Here is a 23,557-nt window from a genome sequence, read left to right as displayed (position 1 = left end):
AATCGCGATATCCAATATTCAAATAAGTTGGCATAATGATAGCAAAATGACGAACTAATTATCTAATGAAAATGTAGACTTTTAACTATCTTTTCTTTTTGTTGTATTTATTTGTTTTTATAAGCCGTATTAGGATAAAACATGTCAGTTTTTAACTTGGAGATTAGAGCGATAAGTAAGTTCTCGGGTTATTCTTTAGCTCTTCACAACCTGTTAATTCCAAAAGTTTATTGAGTAGTTCAAGAAAATCTGTGATTTATTCACATTATTTGGCCTATTTCTTTAATTAACTAAAGAATAACACACAGATCTAAACTCGTTAAACGAAAATCCTTTCTTTCGAAATTGGTACCTAACACTCATTTAACATCATGCACCATTTTCTTCTTTTTATGTTATTTTATTATTTATAATGTAAATTTTATATTTTTGGATATAGTTCTTAAATTAATTAATTATTAAATTACACGTTTGCAAAAAATCGTACTGATTTGATGATTCTGATCAGTTATGTTCTTATGGTAGGTGAATTCCTTTCGTGCCGACGCTGTTTTTTGAGGCCTACTTTTTTGCTATTAATCGCAGATTTCTGCATCAATTTTTAACATAACCCCAATTATTGTACACCGTTCGAAAGGTGATCGTATGTAGATGTTTTTCCTGAATAGTGCACGGTTTTTTCATATAAAATGTTTTTGAGAAAAATGAAGTCAAAGTTTTTGGAAAAAATTAGAAACTTGCTATTTCTTATGTTTGGGCCACAATTTGAAATACTTTGTATTATTATTTTGGAATACAAATTAGCTTATTTAAAAAGAAATTTAACCTTCTTTCTAATGAGCTTATTAAAATAGCTGTAGCTTTAATAGTTTTAGAAATATAGACAACTGTTTGCTAAAAAGTAGTAACACCTTGAAAAAACATAAAATTAAAAATATCTATAAAACGGAGCCGAATCGAGCCATAGTTTATATGGAATTTTTTGTTGCAAATGATGCCCAGAAACGCCTCCCGAAGTTACCGTAGTCTTATGCTGAACACCCTGTATATAAAATAATAAAAAGTTCGTAAAACTGATTCTTTAGTTATAGCTACAAAAGTCATGGTATCATTACAGAAAAAAAATGTTACATGCAGTAGGAATTTTAAATTGAAATTGCAAGACCAGTCATTTTGACTAGTGTTAATACTCTTTTAGCTCTTCTTTATTGAGTTGAAGTTTTCCAAATTACCTCACCCTATACACCGCGAGAATTGGGCACACAGAAAATGGAAAATAGCTTCCTTAGCTTTTAAGTTACATAATTTCGCATATAATTTTATATACAAATAAATGGTATGCTGGCTGTAAGGGTGATACCGATGACATGAAAAAAGAAAAAAAAATATTCCATTATATTAGAACATTCCAAATTTTATATTATGATGGCGTCCATCTTCAACAAAATGTTGAAAACACAGAAATTTTTTTACTGTAAAGTCGCTCTTCAAGCAAATATTTCTAATTTTAAGTTTATAGCTATGTTTTTAGGAGCCCTTTGTCATTTAATATAAGCGGATTTTTATTTGTTCTGATGTGCCATTTCGGAGGGAATGCTTAAGTAGTGCTTCCTTGAGAATCCCGCAAAAAAACCTATTTTCCTGGGAGAAAGTTTATAATTCAAATAATGGTACATTCACTTAAAAAAATATATATATTATTAATTAATAATACTAAAGGATAATAAAATTATCATTTAAAAAAACGTTATTCAGAAATTGTCATAATTAAAAGTATTTTAATGTTTCATAGCAAATTCATAACAATACACTATAAAGCACTATAACTTTTTCTTTTCTTGTCGCCGCCAACTATATTAGTTTCTTTGACTTCATTGTGTTTATTTCTCAGTTCTGGCGGTATCGTATCTTCCCCTCCACTGCTCATTCTTCACCATGCGGTCAAATCCGTTTGCTGTTGGTCAGTCAACTTATTGCTCTGCTAAGGATACCTTATCGTGTGCCTACGCCTATAACGCATCTAAGAGTCAACGCATCTACCAGTTCCTCAGTGTATACCTGGCCCGCTGTTCGCTTAAAGTGCATTTTCTGTACTTCCGCCCAAGGCTACAGCAGCATCCCTTCTACAGCATTCCCTGAAAGGCTTCGCCACCTGGCTGGTGCTGGGTACATTCACTTCCGGTACCTCAAAGGTAAGTGCTTTCTTGATCTTTTCATTGCTATATTTCATCTATACTTATATTTTCTTTGCCGTATTTACTATTAATCGATTGCGGTGCCCTCCCCCCGGGCACATATCGATTTGGAATTTCGTTTGCTTCACCTTCCCCCCCCCCAACAAGGTCTAAGCCTTACGCGCTTACAGCTTTTTTAACTACAAATGTACATACATACATACATTGCATCGTTGGCGACAGTGCCTGGGGTGGATTACTTCCTTTGAAGAAAAGCAATATTCTAGTGTTAGTATGCATGCTTTGTAGATGTTTGATCTTAAATTTAATTTTATTATTTAATTTTACTTTTTTTTTTTTATAATGTGCATGAGTTATATTCAGGGTGTATACGGAGGAGAGGTCGAAACTTCGGGAGGTGATTCAGCAGCTCAAATGCAACAAAAAATATTCTCTTCACTTTGGCCCGATTCTCAATAGTGTCCAAGATATTTGCATTTTTAACTTTTCCGCCGATTTTCGCGTTTTCCACCATAAAAACGGCCGTAACTTTTCTATCCTTAATCCTGTAACAAATCTGCTTATTCCAAACGAAAGAGCATTAAATCTCCTATAAATCTGCTTAACCCAGAGCCTCAAAACTTTTCTTATCACAATGAAATTTTTGCTTTAAAGTCTAAAATAAAATGATTATTTTCTTTTTGTTCCTTCTCCAGAAATTGATTAGTTTGAATTATTATTAATTAACTTTTAATGAAAAAAACTCCATTATGTCATTAATGATCAGTTGACGAACAATTGCTGTCAAGAAACTAAAAATTTGCCACAATTCTTTCCCACTTATTTGAATATTTCGAAAATTTTTTGTAGCAATTTTAGCTAGGCACCTGCCTATTGTATTTTATTACTACTGTTTTTTATTGCTACTGTATTTTTTACTTCCGTTTTATTAAATAATAATTGTTACAAACTAAAATGATTTCTTTTTTTTCCTGATCGGGGTTTCATGAGGACCACTGGTTTTGACAATGATTATAAAAACTACATAAAAAATTGTGAAAAAATGACGTTGATTCCGTTTCGATATCCCTAATATTTGTCGAGATATTTAAGATCAAAGTTACAATTTTATCTTATTCGTGATCGGTGTACCAATGAACCAGTGAAACATGTACTTGAAGTAACTTAGGTAGAACTATTTCCATTTGTTCTAAATAGCGAAGTGACCACACTCTAGCGCCATAGACGAGGACTGATCTAACTAAGCTCTCAAATAGTTGAGAATACGCCAGAGTTTGAAAATAAAATACCTAAATAACAAATATCATTAACTATGTTATATCTAACCTTTGCTTATCAAAGAAGAATTTTATTTTTTGGCTACGTTTCCCACCTTTACTGAAAATTATAATTTTTGTTTTCCGTACGTTTACTTCCAAACCATTAGTGAGAGTATACTTGTGAAGAACGTTTAATTTTTTTTTGCAGCTCTATTGATGTATCAGAATCAGATCGTCGTGGGAAAGTAAACAACGGATCCCAAACTTGTTATTTATGGACACTTCTCGGCAATTATTCTCTTTTTGAGAAATCTGTTTAAATCGTCTATAAAAATTAAAATAATCGTATCAAAAGCTTGCTTGTAGTCCACAAACGCGCAATAAAGTTTACCTCTTTTTTTTTCCTAAGATGTAAATTAAATTGCCGTTCATTATTTTTGGTGATTGATTTATAGTTTCAATAGGATGAAAAAATAACTGCTAGTTTCAGTCATGATATTTTTTTATTATGCCGAGCTATTTTATTATCCCTAGGTCGAAAGCTCGGCATAATAAAAATATATCATGACTGAAACTGGCAGTTATTTTTTCATCCTAATAATAATAATAATTTAATTGTTTAAACATTAGTTTTTAAAAATGGAGTTCAGTCAGTACAAAACTTTATACAAAATGATCATAGCTATGAAGACAAAATAAAAATGTAAAATAAAGATCAACTTTAATTACAGAATTATAAAACTGAATAACCTATAACACCCAATTACCACTACACTATACACTCCATACAGCGTTAGCCCTTGCTAACCTCACAAAGAACGGCCACGCATCTTTAGTACACCATTCACTTAACTCCATTGGCCACATAATACCACGTCTTTCCATCTCTTTCCTTAAAAGGAACCTTTCCCTATCCCCACATACACAGTCAATGACCTTATGTCTAATCATGTCCTCTCTAGCGCACACACAGCTACTTCGGTCCCAGATTCCAAATCGACACGGGAGGCCCCGTGTTCTGACATAACCTGCATCACATAATGGTCCACGGTCCACCATTTCTCTTGGAATCTCTTTTCCACCTCCGGAATAAAGTCTAGCACAGATCTTCCTTTCGTCCCGTTCTTCCACTCCTCTTGCCATCTATCCAAAATATCCTTGCGTATTATCGACCTGATCTTCCCTATACCCTCCACTTCGACTTCGTCGCAATCCACCTCCCTACCTCCAATAAACACACCCAACCCCCGTCGGACTAAATAACCCTTACATGCTTCTTCTATCCTATAAGTTACCGGCAGCACCTCCGCGATCAAAGGCAACACACAAGTCGGAACTGTCCTATACTCCTTAAGGAAAGACAAGAGCACACGTCTCTGGCACCGCACTAACCGTTTCTTATCCACCTTGAGAAACCTGGACCACACAAAACTCGCACCAAAACACCATACCGACTCCACTACACTCTTATACATCAGTCTCATCTCTCTAAACCCGTAACCCCAGTCCCTTCCTGACAACCTTCTCAATTTCTCCCATTTACACTCCACTCCCTCACACATTCGCTCCACATGAACACTCACTCTCAGTCCTGGGGTTAACCATATTCCCAAATACTTGTATTCTCTAACCACTTTTACCCTTCCTCCACACATCTCCAAACGAGGCGGTCTATCCACATGCAACCTCCCTTTCAGCAACATACCCCGCAGTCTTCTCCTCACTTACACTCAACTTCCTCTCCGCACACCATTCATATAAGAAGTTCAAGCACAAAGAACCCCTCGTCTCCAATTCAGCTCTCGAATCCCCTTCAATAAGCACGCAAAGATCGTCCATGAAAGCCAGGCCCGGCATATCTTGATTCCTAAGCTCGATTAATAACTCATTAAAAACAACGCACCACAGTTAAGGTCCTAAGACCGACCCCTGTGGACATCCCCTTTCTACGTTTTCCTTCACCGAAACTCCGAGCACCGCAGGCCTCCCCGAAAGATAACTAGCCACGAACTGGTAAACTTCCTCAGACACCCCCAACTGCAAAAGCCGTAATTTTAACTAAGGCCACCATAAATGATCATGCAACCTCCCTTTCAGCAACATACCCGCAGTCTTCTCCTCACTTACACTCAACTTCCTCTCCGCACACCATTCATTTACGAAGTTCGAGCACAAAGAACCCCTCCTCTCCAATTCAGCTCTCGAATCTCCTTCGATAAGGACACAAAGATCATCCATAAACGCCAAGCCCATCATACCTGCATTCCTAAGTTCGCTTAACAGTTCATTAAAGACAACGCACCACAGATACGGCCTTAAGACCGACCCCTGTGGGCATCCCCTCTCCACGTTTTCTCTCACCTCACAGCTCCTAACTCTGAGCGCCACCGACCTTTCCGAAAGAAAACTCGCGACGATCTGATAAACAACTTCCTTAGACACCCCCAACTCCAAAAGCCGCAATTATAAATCACCCTTCCCGCTCTTAACTCTCCCCGCGTATGAATCCGTTCCCTCTCCTTCCGTCTCCATTTCCTCCACTCGATCCCTTCCCCTAACTCCCGCCTTTTTTATGTCCTCCACAATTTCTTCAATCCTCTTCCCCTCTCAGACCTTTCCTCCTCCAATCCGACCCACACTCTGACCAACTTTCTCACACATCAATTGTATTTTACTTTCCATTTCCTCCATCTTCCCACTTTCCTGCATTCTCCCTTTCTCCAGTTCTCGTGGTACCCCCTCTAATCCAACATGAATCTTATTCACCGCTTCGCACAATATATTCATCTTATGCGAAAGTTCTTCTACCTTCCTAACCTCTCCTTCCTTACAGGGGAAGGTGGAGGAATATCACGCACTTAAGGGGAAATCGCTGTATTTCTTGTTCTATTGGCTTGATTACCTTATTGCAAGCGCCAATCAGAAAAGTATCAAGTATTTTAACGCTGGGTGGTATATCAACATTATTAATAATCCTGAACAGCAATAAAAAATGAATAACTAAAGTAGTGCGTTTGCGCGGTATCCCCCACATACAGGGTAATACCGCGCACCTGATACTTCAAAAAGTTTGTTTATTTTATCAGCTATAATTACAGTTGGGAAGCAATTTAACTAACCGATTTTAAAATTTTTACTGTTAATACAAACATAAATACTTAATAATATACAATATGAATGTTAAACATTACACGTGTTTAAAAACAAGTTGAAACTAAGGTAATTATTGAAAAATATCAAAACTTATCAAATAACTTGCAGTTCGTGTGCACATTCTTTAAATCAGCGTATAAATAAAGGAAAACTCAAAAAAGTCATGAATACCGAGAAAAGTCTTTAAGAATTAAAAAACTGAAGTTCTGACAATTTTCGCGATTAATGCGCAATATTGCCCCGGATAGCGCTTTTCCTAAAAGGAAGCCATATTAACTACAAAATTTGTTTAAAATAGAAATACTTGGCTGGAACATAGAGCTAGGATATCTACTAATAAAACTAGCCACCTAATGAAAACGAAAAATATTTATGACAGACCTCACCGTGAAAAGAAGGCGTGCAAAAATTTATAATAAAACTTGACGAAACGGTTTCATACACACAGCGTCAACACATGTGTGTCGATATGCTGACGGGAGTTCAGTTGTTCTACCTCATTTTTTGTCTCCTAGGTAGAAGCACTGTTTACTATCTTCACACAAACCGTTTCCTCAAATCTCATCTGCGCGATATTACCCGATGTACTATATTCCCCCACCTTCCACTAAATCTCCAACTCTCTCCTGACTATTTTCCCCACCCTCTCCTCTATCCTCCCCTCAAGGTTCTTCACTCATAAATTTGCCAACCTTTTTGTCCACGAAGGCCGCCGACCTTTGAGACAAGTTCCTCCTCCCTGGTTCTACCCATTCCCTACACTGCGCTTCTTCCCTTAATGCCTCCTCCAATAAGTTCTTTATTTTACCCTCCTCCATCGACTCCAGCAACACTTCGACAACCGGGTTCTCCCATTTTTCCCCAATCTCCTCTATTTGCGATGTGGATGATTCCCCTTCCACCTCCCACAACCCTTCACCATCCTGCTCCTCCTTCCTTCCGGGAACCTCTGCCATTGTATTTCTTCCAATACTGCAATACCTTCCTTAAAAATATTTTAAATAATTTAATTGAACTAAATGTAAATTAAAAAAAAAAACTGGATAAATAAAATAAATAGTATAAAATATATAAATAATAATAATATAATTGTAATTTAGGAATTAAATGTAAAAAGTAAATAAAAATGACTAAATAATAATAATTAATAATATTAAAATTAAATAAAATCAAAATAAAGAATACCTCAATGCTGGTTGCCCGTATCCGCCAATAAGCTGGCTTCAAACAACAGCCAATGGCACAGACGCGCGTACTTCTGTCACTCTATAACTATATAAGGTCCCAAAGCACTATAAAATTCTCCTATTAAAACACGTAAAATACTAAGCAAATAAAACACGCTAATTTTATCACTTCCGGTAAACCTACAATCACAAAATTCTAATATAACAATTATAATCACACAATACTCACCTTCACAAAAAAATCACGTTGATAAAACGCCAGGAACCACCGTAAAAAATCGCAAAAACACAGAGCACACTCAAGAGATGTTACCACTGTGACTGCACAAATACGAGGGTCGTTTGAAAAGTCCGTGCAAAAATAAAAACTACTTAATTTTTTGGGGTATACCTTTTTTATTTTTCAACATAGTCTCCTTTTAGGCTTATACACTTCGTCCAACGCTGCTCTAGTTTGTTGATCCCTTCCGAATAATAGGATTTGTCCAAGTCTGAAAAATACCCATTCGTTTCGGCAATCACCTCCTCGTTTGAATAAAATCTTTTTCCCGCCAGCCATTTCTTCATATTGGGGAACAAATAGTAGTCCGAGGGAGCCAAGTCTGGAGAATAGGGGGGGATGTGAAACGAGTTGGAACCCTATTTCCATTAATTTTGCGACCACAACTGCTGAGGTGTGAGCTGGTGCGTTGTCGTGATGGAAAAGGACTTTTTTGTGGGCCAATCGTGGGCGTTTTTCTTGCAGCTCGGTATTCAAACGGTCCAATAAAGATAAATAATATGCACCTGTAATAGTTTTACCCTTTTCCAGATAGTCGATGAGGATTATTTCTTGCAAATCCCAAAAGACAGTCGCCATAATCTTTCCGGCCGAAGGAACGGTCTTCGTCTTTTTTGGCGCAGATTCCCCCTTGGTAACCCATTGTTCTTTGGTCTCAGGAGTGTAGTGATGTATCCATGTTTCATTCACAGTGACGAAACGACGCTTAAAGTCCTGCGATTCTTCTGGAACAGCTGCAAACCGTCCTTGCAACACTTCACGCGATTTCGTAGATCCAGTCAGGTAGATAGGGACATGTTCTTGTGGAGACTTAGAAGGTGGCGTAATTATTCGTGAAGGCAAACCATCCTCCTCCCACACAATAGATCGGAAACCTCCAGCGGCTCAAGGTACTAAGATGTTAATCTTACCTGGCTTTCCCGGTTCACAAAAAAATAATAAATTTTTCTCCTCGGCCAGACCAGGTGAGGAAGGGAGGGATCCGTATGTAGGCACCAAAATCACACTAATTTTCCCATAAGATACAACCATATATTGAAGGTAATAGATAACATATATAATACAAGATGTACACTAATTTGTCACAAAAAGAAGATACAACATAAGAAATACATAAGGACCATACGCCGAGAGCACTGGTAGCGGAGTGCTTCACCTCGCTCTCCGCTGGTAGCGTTATTTAGATGGACTTTACCCTGTCGGGTTGAATCTACCCATCTACCCGGTGCTAAGGCTATTATTTATTATTATTATTATTAATATTTTATGCTACCCTGGTTACAATGGGGATCTCCACCATCATCATTGCAATACCTCGACCACCATGAAACCCTTCCTCAACTCGTGAGCCTGGAGACAGAACTTCAGCGGGCTGACTCTGGATCCCGTGGTACCATTTAATAGACTATGTCTCCTGCTTAAGGCTTAGAATGGTCACTGGCCCACACATGCAAAACATGACCTACGGTTTCTCCGCACACTCCTGGTGTCAGCTTGGACTTACCGCACGATAACAGATGAAGATGGTTTTCCGTACCAATACCAACGAAGTGTTCTCACACTACCCTAAAAATACCTAAAAATTCCAATAAATAAAATCACACCAGTAAATAAATACATTCACTCAACTAAACTAGACTCTAACCTACATAAGGATAACTGTACTCACTATTCCAGATCCTAACTAAAATACCTAATTTACCCTTTAATTTACTCCTCAGATTCTGCCAAAGATCACAAACAAATAACACATGTTCAGCTGTCTCCAACTCACCACATTCACAAAACCCATCACTTTTCAAACCAAATGGCTGTAACTTACTCCTGAAATTGCCATGCCCGCCCAAAAACTGAGTAAGATAGTAACCAGGAGTCACCCATATAGACTTCATTCTTACATCTACCTTGTTCCACCAACCATACGTCCACCTACCTTTACTAGATGAATCCCATCTTTCTTGCCATAATACCAACTTTCTTTCTACAACCTTCTTTACCAAAAATTTTCCCATTAATCACATCACTACCCTTACTTCTTATCTCCCTTAATGCGCACCTTTTTCTAATCTCCAAATCCATAGGCAATACCAAACACGCATCACCCGACAAGGCTCTATACCCTTTAACCATTCTGAGCAACACACGCCTTTGCTCACTTAACAACTTATTTACTCCTTTTACTCCAAGCCTATCTATCCAAGCTGCTGTTGCATACGTCACTATGGGACCATATACTCCACTATAAATCTTTTTAATTGCCTCAAAATTCACCTTACAATTTTTAACCATTCTTAAAAATTTAATTATTTTTCTGAACGCTTTATCCGTGACCTCTTCTAAATGAAGCAAGATAGATAATTTCCTACCCCAAATACTTAACCTTACTAACTGATTTCAAAACCTTCCCACGCAACACAATCCTAGGCTGCCTATCTTCTGAATACGCACCTTTCAACATTATCACTACAGTCTTGTCTGGAGACAACTTCATCTGCCTACTTCTACACCATAATGCTACCTTCTCCATTATTACAGCACCTCTTTCTTCCAATTCCTTCCGAGAGTTGCCCCACACAACGATTGCTCCATCATCTGCATAAACAATTACCGCATTATCACCTACTCTCCTAATCTCTTTTATCAACTCATCCATCACCACTTTCCAAATTTGTGTACCCAAAACGGATCCTTGGGGACAACCCCTATTACTACATCTCATTTCCACCCATATTCCTCTAAGATAATCCTTCATCAAATAATATAAATCACCTTTTACACCTGAACTTTTTAATGCCCATAAAACACCAGGCCACCAAACTCTATCGAAGGCACATGCCATATCTAAGAAAATACCCATCACATACTTCTCCTGTCTCTTTTCAACTATATCTCTCAGCAAGCAAATAGCCCGCTCAGTCGAGCTACCAAATAAATCCAAACTGCCTGCCAGAAATGCTACTATAAAACACACTTGTCAATCTCAACACAATTAACTTTTCCATAATTTTCCCTAAAACTGGAATTAGACAAATCGGTCTATACGATGCAGCCACACCTACATCCCTTTCATCAACGTTATTATCACACCTTTCTTCCACACATTTGGAAAAAACCCAAACTGAAAACATCCATTAAACAATTTAACTAACCACTCTTTTAAAACTTCAAATCCATATTTAACCAACTCAATGACAACACCATCCCAACCAGGGGCTTTTCCATTCTTAAACCCAGATACAGCTGCTTAGCCTCCCTAACCGTTTTACTATATTCCCTCAATTCAACCCTATAAATCTCCCTCGCCCTCTGAAATCCCCTTCGTAGCCTATACCCTGCCTTCTTCTCCTCCAACTTCTCAGTCCACCACCTCTGCTTCCTTCCCCTCTTACCATTATTCCCAGCCACCGAAGCACTCCTCGCCGCTCTCACCATCCATCTTTGTAAATCCCTAATCCTTCCCTCTGTTCCCGTTCCCTCCCCCAACCCCTTCTCCCCTCATTGGCTTCCTCCTCTAAGCAGGAAATGTATTTCCCCCAATCCATCCTCCTTGTCCTTACCTTCTTCCCCTTACTTTCCCTCCTACCACCAATCTTCCTCCCCTACAATACACAAAGGATCAACCGGTGGTCGGTATTCACCTCCTTAACTAATCCTAAAATCCCCTCTTCACTATTACTAGCCCCGCCTATTACCACACAATCAAACTCTTCTGAAAGAATCACCACAGCCGCCATCGGCAGCCCCTGCCCCACTGTCACCTTACTTTTAACTCCAAAACACGGAATGTTCCCTTTGAAGCTATACGGTTCCTGCAATAACAAAATATCCATCCATACTTCTACAGCCACCCTTCTTATTTCGTCCACTGCCAATCTGGATTTTCCCAAATTTATTTAGACAACGAAAAATCAATGGGCAAATATCTGGAGAGTTAAATGCCTTATACAACTGTCCTACCGGACAGTTTTAATCTTTGATGCAAAATCTGATATGTTTCTCTCCCGCCAATCTTAAATGAAGAACAAATGTGAGATTACATTTAATTTGTAAAGTTGGATTTTTCAAACTGTAGTTACAAATTGCTCTATACAAAGAATTATACTGAGAATTTATTACCTTCTCTATGTCCAGGCTATGTAAGTGATTATTCATTTTAATTACTAAATTGTTCATTTCACTTCTAATATTTGGATTCTGTGAGTCCCAAATATCCACAGCACCAATAGTATATAAAAAGTTCTTAAAGAAATCAACCCAATTGAAAGGAATATTATTATTATAAGAGAATTCACACAATCTTTTGTAACAAATATTTGGCAATCGGTTTTCCTCCATTTCCAAGATTTGTAGCCACCAGGAGAGAGCCTGCTTAAACACTTGTACCTGAATATGAGTGCTCCCCATTTCTAATCTGACATAGTAGTCAGGAGTAGAGCGCGAGAGTAAAAAGAGAGATTTAAAAAAATATAATTGTACCCTCTCAATTTTTGTCTACATAATTAGGCGCCCATATTTCGCAACAGTGCAACACAGTGCTCCTAACTAGGGCCTCAAATAGCCGACATCTGCTTTTTTTCCCAAATCTCTGGTTTCCCCGTGTAAATCAATAATTACGTTATTTCTGGTCCAAAGATACGTTAGTTTGCACTTTTGTTGGATTTTTTTTTTTTTCAGTCGTTGGAATAGCCACGCATTATGCGGGAGGGATAAGAGTTCAGAAACGTAGATTGGTTTCGAAGGCAATATTTATAGAGTTTCAGTATTCAAAACTTCTTTTTTCATACCCTTTTATTTAAGAAACTACATCTTGTCTAAATTTCTTACGAATTTAACTACTATTGGGCCATTTGATAATTTAGTTTTTATGAGGTAACATGAGTCAATTTTTAATTCATCGAAATTGAATCCTATGGCCTCACTAATTAAAACTGTCCGGTAGGACAGTTGTATAAGGGTTGATCGTCAAAAACTGCACGAAAAAGCGTAACGTTGAAAAACACCCAACTTTGACAATTTTTTTCTCTTTTTCTATAAAAGATAAAATTCTCAAATTTTCTTTATAATAAAGGGCAAACCCTCCTTTATAACTGTAATTTTTTCGTAATTAATTAGTTTTCGAGAAAAACGATGCGAAAAATGCACAAAAACTACATTTTCAAAAATTGTTCTTCTTCTTCTTCTTCTTGTTACCTTTTTTGTAAACTGCGTAGCGCCTAAACGCACGAACCGATTTTCATGAATGAGGTGACATTCGATTCGGAATTTTATGTAGATGTGCCTTTTGGGGGTCTCGGCCCTGTACATCGAATGGGAGAGGAGTTAGCCCCCTTTATGTAAGGCCCCCTCCAAAATTATTATTACTAATTACTCTGTAAATCTTGGCCCGATTTTGATAAAATTTGGTAGGATGATAGGGTTAGGGCTCCCCTACGTAACAATAAAGCGACGATCTGCTCTTACACTTGTTAAGGGGAAGTATAGCAATCGTTTCAAATTATCGACACGTGAACCGATTTTTATGAATGAAGTGTCATTCGAATCGAAATTTTTTACAGATTTGCACTTTAAAAGTCTCGGCACCGTGCCTCATAAGGAGGGGAGTTTGCCCCACCCAAATAAGGCCCTTTCTAAAACTATTATTACCAATATTTCTATAACGCTTAGTCCGATTTTGATAAAATTCAGCTCGAATAAGTTGTTAAAGCTCCTCTACTTGGCTGTGAAGGGCCATCAAGCTCTTTCACCTACTAAGAGGAAGTACTGCAATCGTTAAAATTATCAATGGGTGAACCTATTTACATTAATGAATTGTCGTTCGATTCAAAATCTTTGCCTTTTAGGGAGAAGTACTGTAATCGCAGTTTATTTTTCTTACTCCTCTTAAGAGGAAGTACTGAAATCGCAGTTTAATTTTGCTTTTTACGTACAAATACCTTCCTATTTTATTCAAAACGCTTTCTCAAAAAAATTGTTATTGAGGATGGCAACTATAATCATTCTTTAAAAAGATCTCTCCAATGGTAGTTATGGTTCCGACTTAACACCTTATCAGGTTATAATGATAGAATTGCTTATTCTAAATTTTAAAAAAATCTGTGAAGCAGATAAGTAACTTTGTAAAATAGACAAAAATGAAGATCTATCCAAAAGGTACAAAAATCTCTTTAACAAAAACTTACAGTTTAAAATGTTAAGTATAAGGGTTGATTAAACGCCAAAAGGTACACAAATCAGCTAGTACCCAACATTTCATTCATGCTTAGCTGATATAATTTAAGTAATTTTGCTGCATTAACTTTTTCTTCACATTTTTTTAGAAATTATTAGATGTCACAGACCCTTATGCTGGCCATTTTCATCTACAAAATATTTGTTCAAGTAGCACTGTAGATTGACTGTAATATCTATTAATCTATAATAATCAAACTATTAATTACATGTTAGAAAGAAAACGTTATAAAAAATTAAAAAAAATTATGAGGCTAAAAAATTCAAAACGTTTTTTTAAAAAATGCTTCCACCAACATACATCAATGATTTTGTTTATTTTATTTATTTATTTTTCTTTTTAAATAAAAATCGTCGGTTTAAGTTCATTCTTCGATTAAAGTAATTGTTATTTTATGAAGTAGTCAAACGTTTATAATAATAGGTAATAATTATCTGGCTTTATCGCAAATAATATAGTTTTCTTCAATTACATTCTCCATCTAGGTGTTCTTCCCACAATGTTGTATATATGTAATATAAAGTAAATAAGATATGCATATATTTAGGACAGCTAATTATTCCAGTATTTTACTATAAGTAAAATTAGGGGGACTAAATTAAATTACAATAGAGAAATGAATAATTATTGTTTAATAATCTACTTGTTATTAACTGTGTGTTAATTGTGCTCACGAATATTTCGGTAAGACGAATTCAAGACAGTAGCCTACTCTAACTTTGTCTTTTTCTACTTTAACATGCATGTACGTATATGTGATTTATCATAATTATAACAAAAAAATAATATAAATGAAGTGGCCAGCATAAGGGTCTGTGATATCTAATAAAATCTAAAAAATAACTTATTAATGAAAATTAATGCAGTAGAATTACTTAAATATTAATGAGGTATAAATGAAATGTTGGGTACTCGCTGATTTGTGTACCTTTTGGCGTTTAATCAACCCTTATACTTAACATTTTAAACTGTAAGTTTTTGTTAAGGAGATTTTTGTACCTTTTGGATAGATTTTCCTTTTTGTCTATTTTACAAAGTTACATATCTGCTTTACAGATTTTTTTAAAATTTGGAATAAGCAATTCTATCATTATAACCTGATAAGGTGTTAACTACCACTGGAGAGATCTTTTTAAAAAATGATTGTAGTTGCGGCTCCCAAACCATCCTCAATAACAATTTTTTTGAGAAAGCGTTTTGAATAACATAGGAAGGTATTTGTACGTAAATAGCAAAATTAAACTGCGATTTCAGTACTTCCTTTTAAAAGGAGTAAGAAAAATAAACTAGGATTGCAGTACTTCTCCCTAAAAGGCAAAGAGGCAAAGATTTTTTAATCGAACAATTCATTGATTTAAATCGGTTCACTCATTGATAATTTAAACGATTGCAGTACTTCCTCTTAGTAGGAGCAAGAGAATCAGCAACGTAGAGGAGCTTTAACCACTTATTCGAGCTGAATTTTATCAAAATCGGACTAAGCGTTATAGAAATATTGGTAATAATAGTTTTAGAAAGGGCCTTATTTGGGTGGGGCAAACTCCCCTCCTTATGAGGCACGGTGCCGAGACTTTTAAAGTGCAAATCTGTAAAAAATTTCGATTCGAATGACACTTCATTCATAAAAATCGGTTCACGTGTCGATAATTTGCAACGATTGCTATACTTCCCCTTAACAAGTGTAAGAGCTGATCGCCGCTTTAATGTTACGTAGGGGAGCCCTAACCCTATCATCCTAACAAATTTTATCAAAATCGGGCCAAGATTTACAGAGTAATTAGTAATAATAATTTTGGAGGAGGCCTTACATAAAGGGGGCTAACTCCTCTCCCATTCGATGTACAGCGTCGGGACCCCCAAAAGGCACATCTACATAAAATATTGAATCGAATGACACCTCATTCATGAAAATCGGTTCACGCGTTTTGGCGCTACGTTGTTTACAAAAAAGGTAACAACAACAACAAGAAGAACAAGAACAAGAACATTTTTTGAAAAAGCCGTTTTTGCTCATTTTCGGCAACTTTTTTCTCAAAACCTATTAGATCTGGGTGGTTGCAAAAAAATTACAGTTATAAAGGAGGGTTTGGAGTAAGATTTAAAGAAAATTTGGGAATTTTATCTTTTATAGAAAAAGAGAAAAAAATTGTCAAATTTGGGTGTTTTTCAACGTTACACTTTTTCGTGCAGTTTTTGATGGTCAACCCTTATACAACTGTCCTACCGGACAGTTCTAATAAATAAGATATGCATATTTTTAGGGCAGCTAATTATTCCAGTATTTTACTATAAGTAAAATTAGGGAGACTAAATTAAATTACAATTTATTGAGAAATGAATAATTGTTGAATAATCTACTTGTTATTAACTGTGTGTTATTTGTGCTCACGAACTCTTTAACAAAAACTTACAGTTTAAAAAGTTAAGTATAAGGGTTGATTAAACGCCAAAAGGTACACAAATCAGTAAGTACCCATCATTTCATTAATACTTCATTGATATTTAAGTAATTTTACTGTATTTTTCATTAAAACTTTTTACTGTAACTTTTCATTAAATTTTTTAGATTTTATTAGATGACACAGACCCTTATGCTGGCCATTTCATTCATAATAATTTTTTGTACAGCGAGGAGACTCGCTTCATTTAGTTTAGATTTATTTAAAAAGGAGGTATCTAACTATTAATGCACAGGGTTTTTAATGAAACGCTATTTAAAATACTTTTTAAAAAATGCATTCACCGATTTATTTTTCTTGACTCAGATTTATTTATTAAAAAATTTATTACATCAGTAAGAAGCTAAAAATCATTGATTTAAGTTCATCTTTTGATTAAATTGGTTGGATACACTTTGATATACTTTGCCAAGTATACTTCGTTAAAAATAATAGATAATTAATACTTAACATGGTTTATTAATATTAAATATTATAGTTATCTTTAATTACACTTTTAAGTTGATTACTTACATTTGTATATCTCTTTAACAAAAACTTACAGTTTAAAATGTTAAGTATAAAGGTTGATTAAACGCCAAAAGGTACACAAATCAGCAGGTAACCAACATTTCATTAAACTTTATTGATATCGTTAACGTAATTTTACTGTATTAACTTTTCATTAATATTTTTTAGATTTTACTACATGTCCCAGACCCTTATGCTGGCCATTTTCATAAACAAAATATTTTTTGTGTAGCGAGAAGGCTCGCTTCATTTAATTTAGATTGATTTTAAAAGGAGGTATCTAACTATTAATGAACATGTTTTTAATGAAACGCAATTAAAAAAAAAAAATTATGACACTGCGCCATTCAAAATATTTTTTAAAAAATGCATTCCCCGATTTTTTCCGTGACGTCAGATTTATTTATTAAAAAAATTATTACATCATTATGAACCTAAAAATCATTGATTTAAGTTCATCCTTTGATTAAATTTGTTAGATACAATTTGCCAAGTACACTTCTTAAAAATAACAGATAATTAATACTTAACATGGTTTATTAATATTAAATATTATTATAGTTATCTTTAATTACACTTTTAATTTGATTACTTATATTTGTATACATATTATACTTATATTATAGATATAAATATAATGTTGATACACTAGGGGCGGGCGTTGGCCTTGTAGTCAAGAACGTGGCTTTGTAAGTGGTAGATCCCCAGTAAGACTACTATTTATTTGTCAGGAAAATTTGTTTTTAGTCAAGTATGAGCTTTCGCCCCTGTCCACGTCACCTAATTGGTAGATGGACGATAAATCCCGCCTGAAAAAATAGGCGGTTACTTTACTTTCCTTATTATACAGTATATACTGTGTACTACTAACTAAATATATACCATGTAATTAAGGATATTTTTAAATTAATTTATCCCTAGATGGATTACTCTGAAGGTTATATACAAAATAAAGATATTTATATTTTTCAGATGGCAATTATTATTTAAATAAATAAATAAAAAACAAAAACAGTTATTATTAAGTGCTTTACTAATTATTTGATAACAAAAAGTCTTTGACAAGTACTCAATAAAAGTCTACATTCAATTAAAGTTTGCAAATGAATTATAATTACAAGTATTGTTTATTTGTTATTAACTGCATAATTTGTGCTCATATATTCTGCTGTAAGACGAATTCAAGATTCAATTTATTTTTACTCTGTGATTCAGATTTCAGCAGCAATAGACCAACTCCTACTTTCCCTTTTCCATTTCAATGGTCATGAGAGTGTGATGATTATTCAGAATAAAGCGCCTAAAAAGAAAAATCACAATAATAATTTAGATTATAGTTAAAATAAAGTGCCTTTTTATTACTAATTATGACGGTATTACTCACCTTTTATTATTATATCAAAAAAATTATTATGAATAAAATGGCCAGCATAAGGGTCTGGGACATGTAGTAAAATCTAAAAAATATTAATGAAAAGTTAATACAGTAAAATTACGTTAACGATATCAATAAAGTTTAATGAAATGTTGGTTACCTGCTGATTTGTGTACCTTTTGGCGTTTAATCAACCTTTATACTTAACATTTTAAACTGTAAGTTTTTGTTAAAGAGATTTTTGTACCTTTTAGATAGATTTATTTATAGTTTTATAGAGGGTTGCAAACAATACCATATTTACACAGCATAAACATATATGAATATATCCTCCCTCTCCTGGTTCTGCGTATAGTTAGCCTTTAGATCCTGAAACATAAGTAACTCCGACGGACCCCTCATCCTTTCTCACCTGGGCTTGGGACCGGCTTGGCGGACTTAGTCCGTCAGTTAGTTTAGTCACACATTTAAAATAAAAGTACAACAAATATGTAAATAAATAATAAAATAATTATTTTTAAACAAATCTTTCACAGTGTGGACAATTTTTTTTATTTAATATAATAAATTGTTTCTTTTGAATTAGTTGTGCAAATCTTACAACTACATCAAACATAAAATTAAATTCAGTTCATTAATAAAAGTTTCCTTCATAATTTAGGAGAAACAACGATCGTAATATTTAAAAAGTTACAAGAAGTGGAGTGTTATTCAATTCCATTATGTAATTAAATTAACTGCTTATAGGGCTGGAACTGTGAAAGGTTCATTTAAAGATAAGTAAAACATCAAAACCTTATAAATAAGAATATTGAAATATTAAGTGATGACCTTTTGGCCATTCGGTATAAGAAAACTAATTCAAATGATATATACAAATTTAAACATGCAATTAAATAAAATACAGAAATTAACTTATAAATATTGTACGATAAGACATAGAATTTGTTTTATTCGCAAATATAAATGTAAATTACAACTGAATAAATTGCGTCATCTTCTTTTTATATTATTGTTATTTGAAATATATTTGGCCTGATTAAATACAATAAATTACAAAACGGGAAATGACATCGAAAATAAAGCAATAATTTCTTTCAAGACGAGTGATTGACTTGAGACATGGAACCTAAGGTATAGAATCATACCATCAACTATTCAAGTTATTAAAAACTAAAAACAAAAAATGTACACAGTTATTAGATCTTAAGTGAAACAGTATAAAAACTTAGGTGGGCATAATAAATTTGAAGTATTGAAACAGAGGTATTCATTGCCAAAAACATATTCTATGTAAACAATTTTTTTACTTCAAAAAACAGAAACATGCACAAACAAATTAATAATATCAAATAAAATATTTACAGTCAGTCAAAATGTCAGTTATCTGCTGGCTCTCTAACCGCTGAAATTCGATATAAAAATATTTTAAGTTTCACTAAAAATATAGATTTTTGTTTTTAAGCACGTTACGTTATTGATTTTAAAAATAAAATATACGCGTCTTTTAAACCCGGATTAAATTTAAAATTATAATTAATAAGGTCGTCATTTAACAAAGTCCACGAATTATTTTGACTTTTTATCGCGCAAACGTAGTGGCCAGAATTAAGGCGAACCGTAGTGATAAATCACGGACGAAAGTGTGAAATTAAAGCCGTCAATATTAATATTATTTTCATCGAAAGAGTGGATTTCATTTAAAACACGATTTCCTTGATAACGCTTTAATATAACTATTAGATAATCCGATACCGAATTTAATTTACTACGAATATAAATGTTATTTTCCCCGCATTCTGAACAAATTATATCCGATAATTTATAGTCGAATAATGAGTGAAAGGTAACCGGCTCGCTATTTTGGAGAACCCCGAATTCTAAAAAGTACATGACCTCAAGATTAATGGGAACGTCATCCCAATAACTATTGCAATTGAAACACTTTCGAACGAATTTTACCGTACAATCAAATCTGCAAGGAATGTTATTTTCTGTTTTTAAAGCGGATATTAAAAATATTAGAAATTCTTGCGCGTCTTGCTGAATATTTGCGTTAAAATTTACGTCACTACCGTGAGCAATCAATTCGCGGAGTCTTTTGGTATTAGGTTTTTTGGCACCTCGAGTTATTCCGGATGTTAAAATATTAAATAATTCGAAAGTTACACTCACTGTTTGGTAGTTATCGCGAGTTTTTGGATCCGGGATAGTTATGTTTATATTAGTGACGAGGTTATTCGTTAGACTAGATTTAACGGAATCTATATTGACCAAACACTGTGCAACAACATTCGCGTAACATGAAACGCCGTCAGAATTTGGTAAGCCAAATATTTCCGTTTTAGAACAAAGTTCGCGATTAACATTTGATTGGAGAAGGGATTCTTTTGTTGGTAACTTGAAGGTGGGGGAAACGCAAATATTATTATTCGCAGTTTGCAAACATGGTGATTGGATCATTTTATTTAAACGACGGTATTCATTTATCGCGACCATATCTACTTTTATTTTTGACGAATCGAAATCAATTAAATACAAACCGTTTACATTAGATACCCGCGAGAGAGCTACATAGTGCATGCCCGGTGCAAACACTTCTTTACCTAAACTCGTGAATAAACAATCCAAGGTTAAGCCTTGAGATTTGTGGATGGTTACCGCGTACGAAAGAGTCACCGGAAATTGTTTCCTATGCACGTAAATATTTTTTAACAACTGAAATCGCGCTTTTACCCTTTCTAAAGAAAAGGGTTTGTTATTCACGAGAATTATTAAAGTATCTACCACGTTTCCTTTATAAACAAACCGTTCCACTACACCAATTGTTCCGTTTACAATTCCGTTAGCAATATCGATATTTCTTTTAATCATTATTTTCGCGCCAACAAATAAATTTATAGTTTTAGATAAATTAGCAGTGCGGGAGACGTCTTCCGAAATTTTATTAATTAAAAAGTTCAAATCTTTTATTTTTTTATTCGAGAGTTTAAAATTATAATCAATTTCATCGATGCAATTTAATGTGACTATTTCTTTCGCGAATTTATCTGAATAAAGTTTATTAAAAGTTGTGCACTGAGCTTTAGTCGCGAAGAGACATAACGGATTTTTACCGCAATCGAGTAATTCTTTATAATTTTCAACTACATTATTTAAATCGTTATTTGGCAAAACACGTGAGTTTATTAGTGCGATGTCTTCTGCGCAGATATTGCCCGACCGAATATTGAGTAAAGTGTTTATGAAACCGCTTTTATCATTTTTCTGTCTTACGTTAATTTTTAATTCGTCGTATTCGAACATCGACCAAAGATCAGAAGAACCGATAGATCCGAGTTTGGATTTACATTCGATGCGGGTTAACTTTTTAAAAACTTGATTACCTTTAACGGGCTGCAATTGTAACAAATCACCGAAAAGTAAAATATTAAAATTACCGAAAGGTTCATTATTTTTAGCAATTTCCGTCAACCGAAGATGAATATAAGCGAAAACGAGACTCGAAACTAAACTAATTTCATCTATTATCAACAATTTCATGTCTTGAAGAACGTGTCTAATCGCCCGACAACTTTCGACGTTTAATTTATTATATTCGGCGGTTTGTTGGTGCTCAACCGGGAGCGATAAAAGCCGGTAAATGGTGACGCCATTTACATTATATGCAGCCAGGCCGGTCGGAGCCGTTATAGCCACTGAAACAGAGTCTTTCTTAGGCGGAAATGTATTGTTAATCCAAACTTTTAACGCTTTTAAAAGATACGATTTACCCGTACCGCCTACACCAGAGACGAATAATTTTATTTGACTATTGCATTTATTATTACTTTGGTCGATAAGTGTTTGAGTTATTTTATTGAAAATCCGGCTTTGATCTTCATTTAAATTAAATTTACTATCGCGATCGTCAATACTGGTATACATCGCCGCGCAAACTTCCAACATCGCCACGTCTGCATCCTGCACTTCTCGGATAATATTATCCTCTTCTAAATTAATGAAATTCTCTTCTTTGAATTCCGCAATTTTATTGCGAAGTTCTTTGATTCCTTCTTCAATCATAATTAATTTATCGTGATAAGTCATGGCCTCTTTTAATTCCGCGGAATAATGGTGAAACGCTTCCTGGTACGTCCGAAAACCTTTTAGAATATCCGATTCATTTCGCCACGGTTTAAAAAGAAGCAAAAGGGAATGATAATATTTGTTACGATCTTGTTCGGTATTTAAAGTTTTGTATATCGGATGTTGGATCACGTAAGGTTTGCCACGTTTTCTTAAAATAACATTATTTTTTAATTTTATACGGTTTTCGCCTTCTAATTGATCGCGGGAAAGATCGTGATAACGACAAAAATCGTATAAGTTTAAATTTTCTAGATCGTCGGGTCGATTCGGATAGTAGTCGTTTAGCCATGACTTCAAATATACATCCGTTGAAGTAGCCGGCATATTTTTTAGTTCATTATACGGTTTTAAACATAGTTTTCTATTTTCGCGAAACGTGGTGCTGATATATCTCATATCTTCCGATTTACCGTACAAATGATGCCCGAGTAACCGATCCACTGTTTCATATAACCCGATCTGCCGATGCGTTAATTTTTTTAAGCCTAAACTCCACAACGCTTTTTTATTCGATTCTTTACATATATCAGCCCATAGATCTTCTAATTCCGTTTTTTCATTTTTAGATATATAACTAGTTACGTAAATTACCAATCTCAAATCTCCGTCTTTAACAAATTGCACGTCAACGTTAAACCCGCCGGAAGCTAATAGAAGGACCGGGTTGTAGTCGTTAATACGAACCTCACTTCTCTGTCTGGGCAAGTCGTAAACACGTTTCGGACCGAAACCTTTAACTCTAGACGCGATTGTGGAAATTATGTCATTAATTATCAATT

The 23,557-nt window shown here is 34.7% G+C and overlaps 1 long non-coding RNA gene across 1 annotated transcript in view; it reads left to right on the top strand.

The window, feature by feature from the left end:
* The window catches only part of LOC141462087 (uncharacterized), a 139,386-nt gene that overhangs the window by 20,107 nt on the left and 95,722 nt on the right, over nucleotides 1-23,557 (top strand). The window contains exon 2 of the long non-coding RNA XR_012463102.1: nucleotides 1,892-2,192. This is a non-coding gene — a long non-coding RNA (uncharacterized lncRNA). The remainder of the gene's footprint in view (nucleotides 1-1,891; nucleotides 2,193-23,557) is intronic.

Source organism: Rhodnius prolixus, unplaced genomic scaffold (assembly GCF_049639745.1).
Source record: "Rhodnius prolixus isolate KJV_2025 unplaced genomic scaffold, Rpr scaffold_12, whole genome shotgun sequence".
NCBI lineage: Eukaryota > Metazoa > Arthropoda > Insecta > Hemiptera > Reduviidae > Rhodnius > Rhodnius prolixus.
This window is presented reverse-complemented; position numbering and strand designations above follow the sequence as displayed.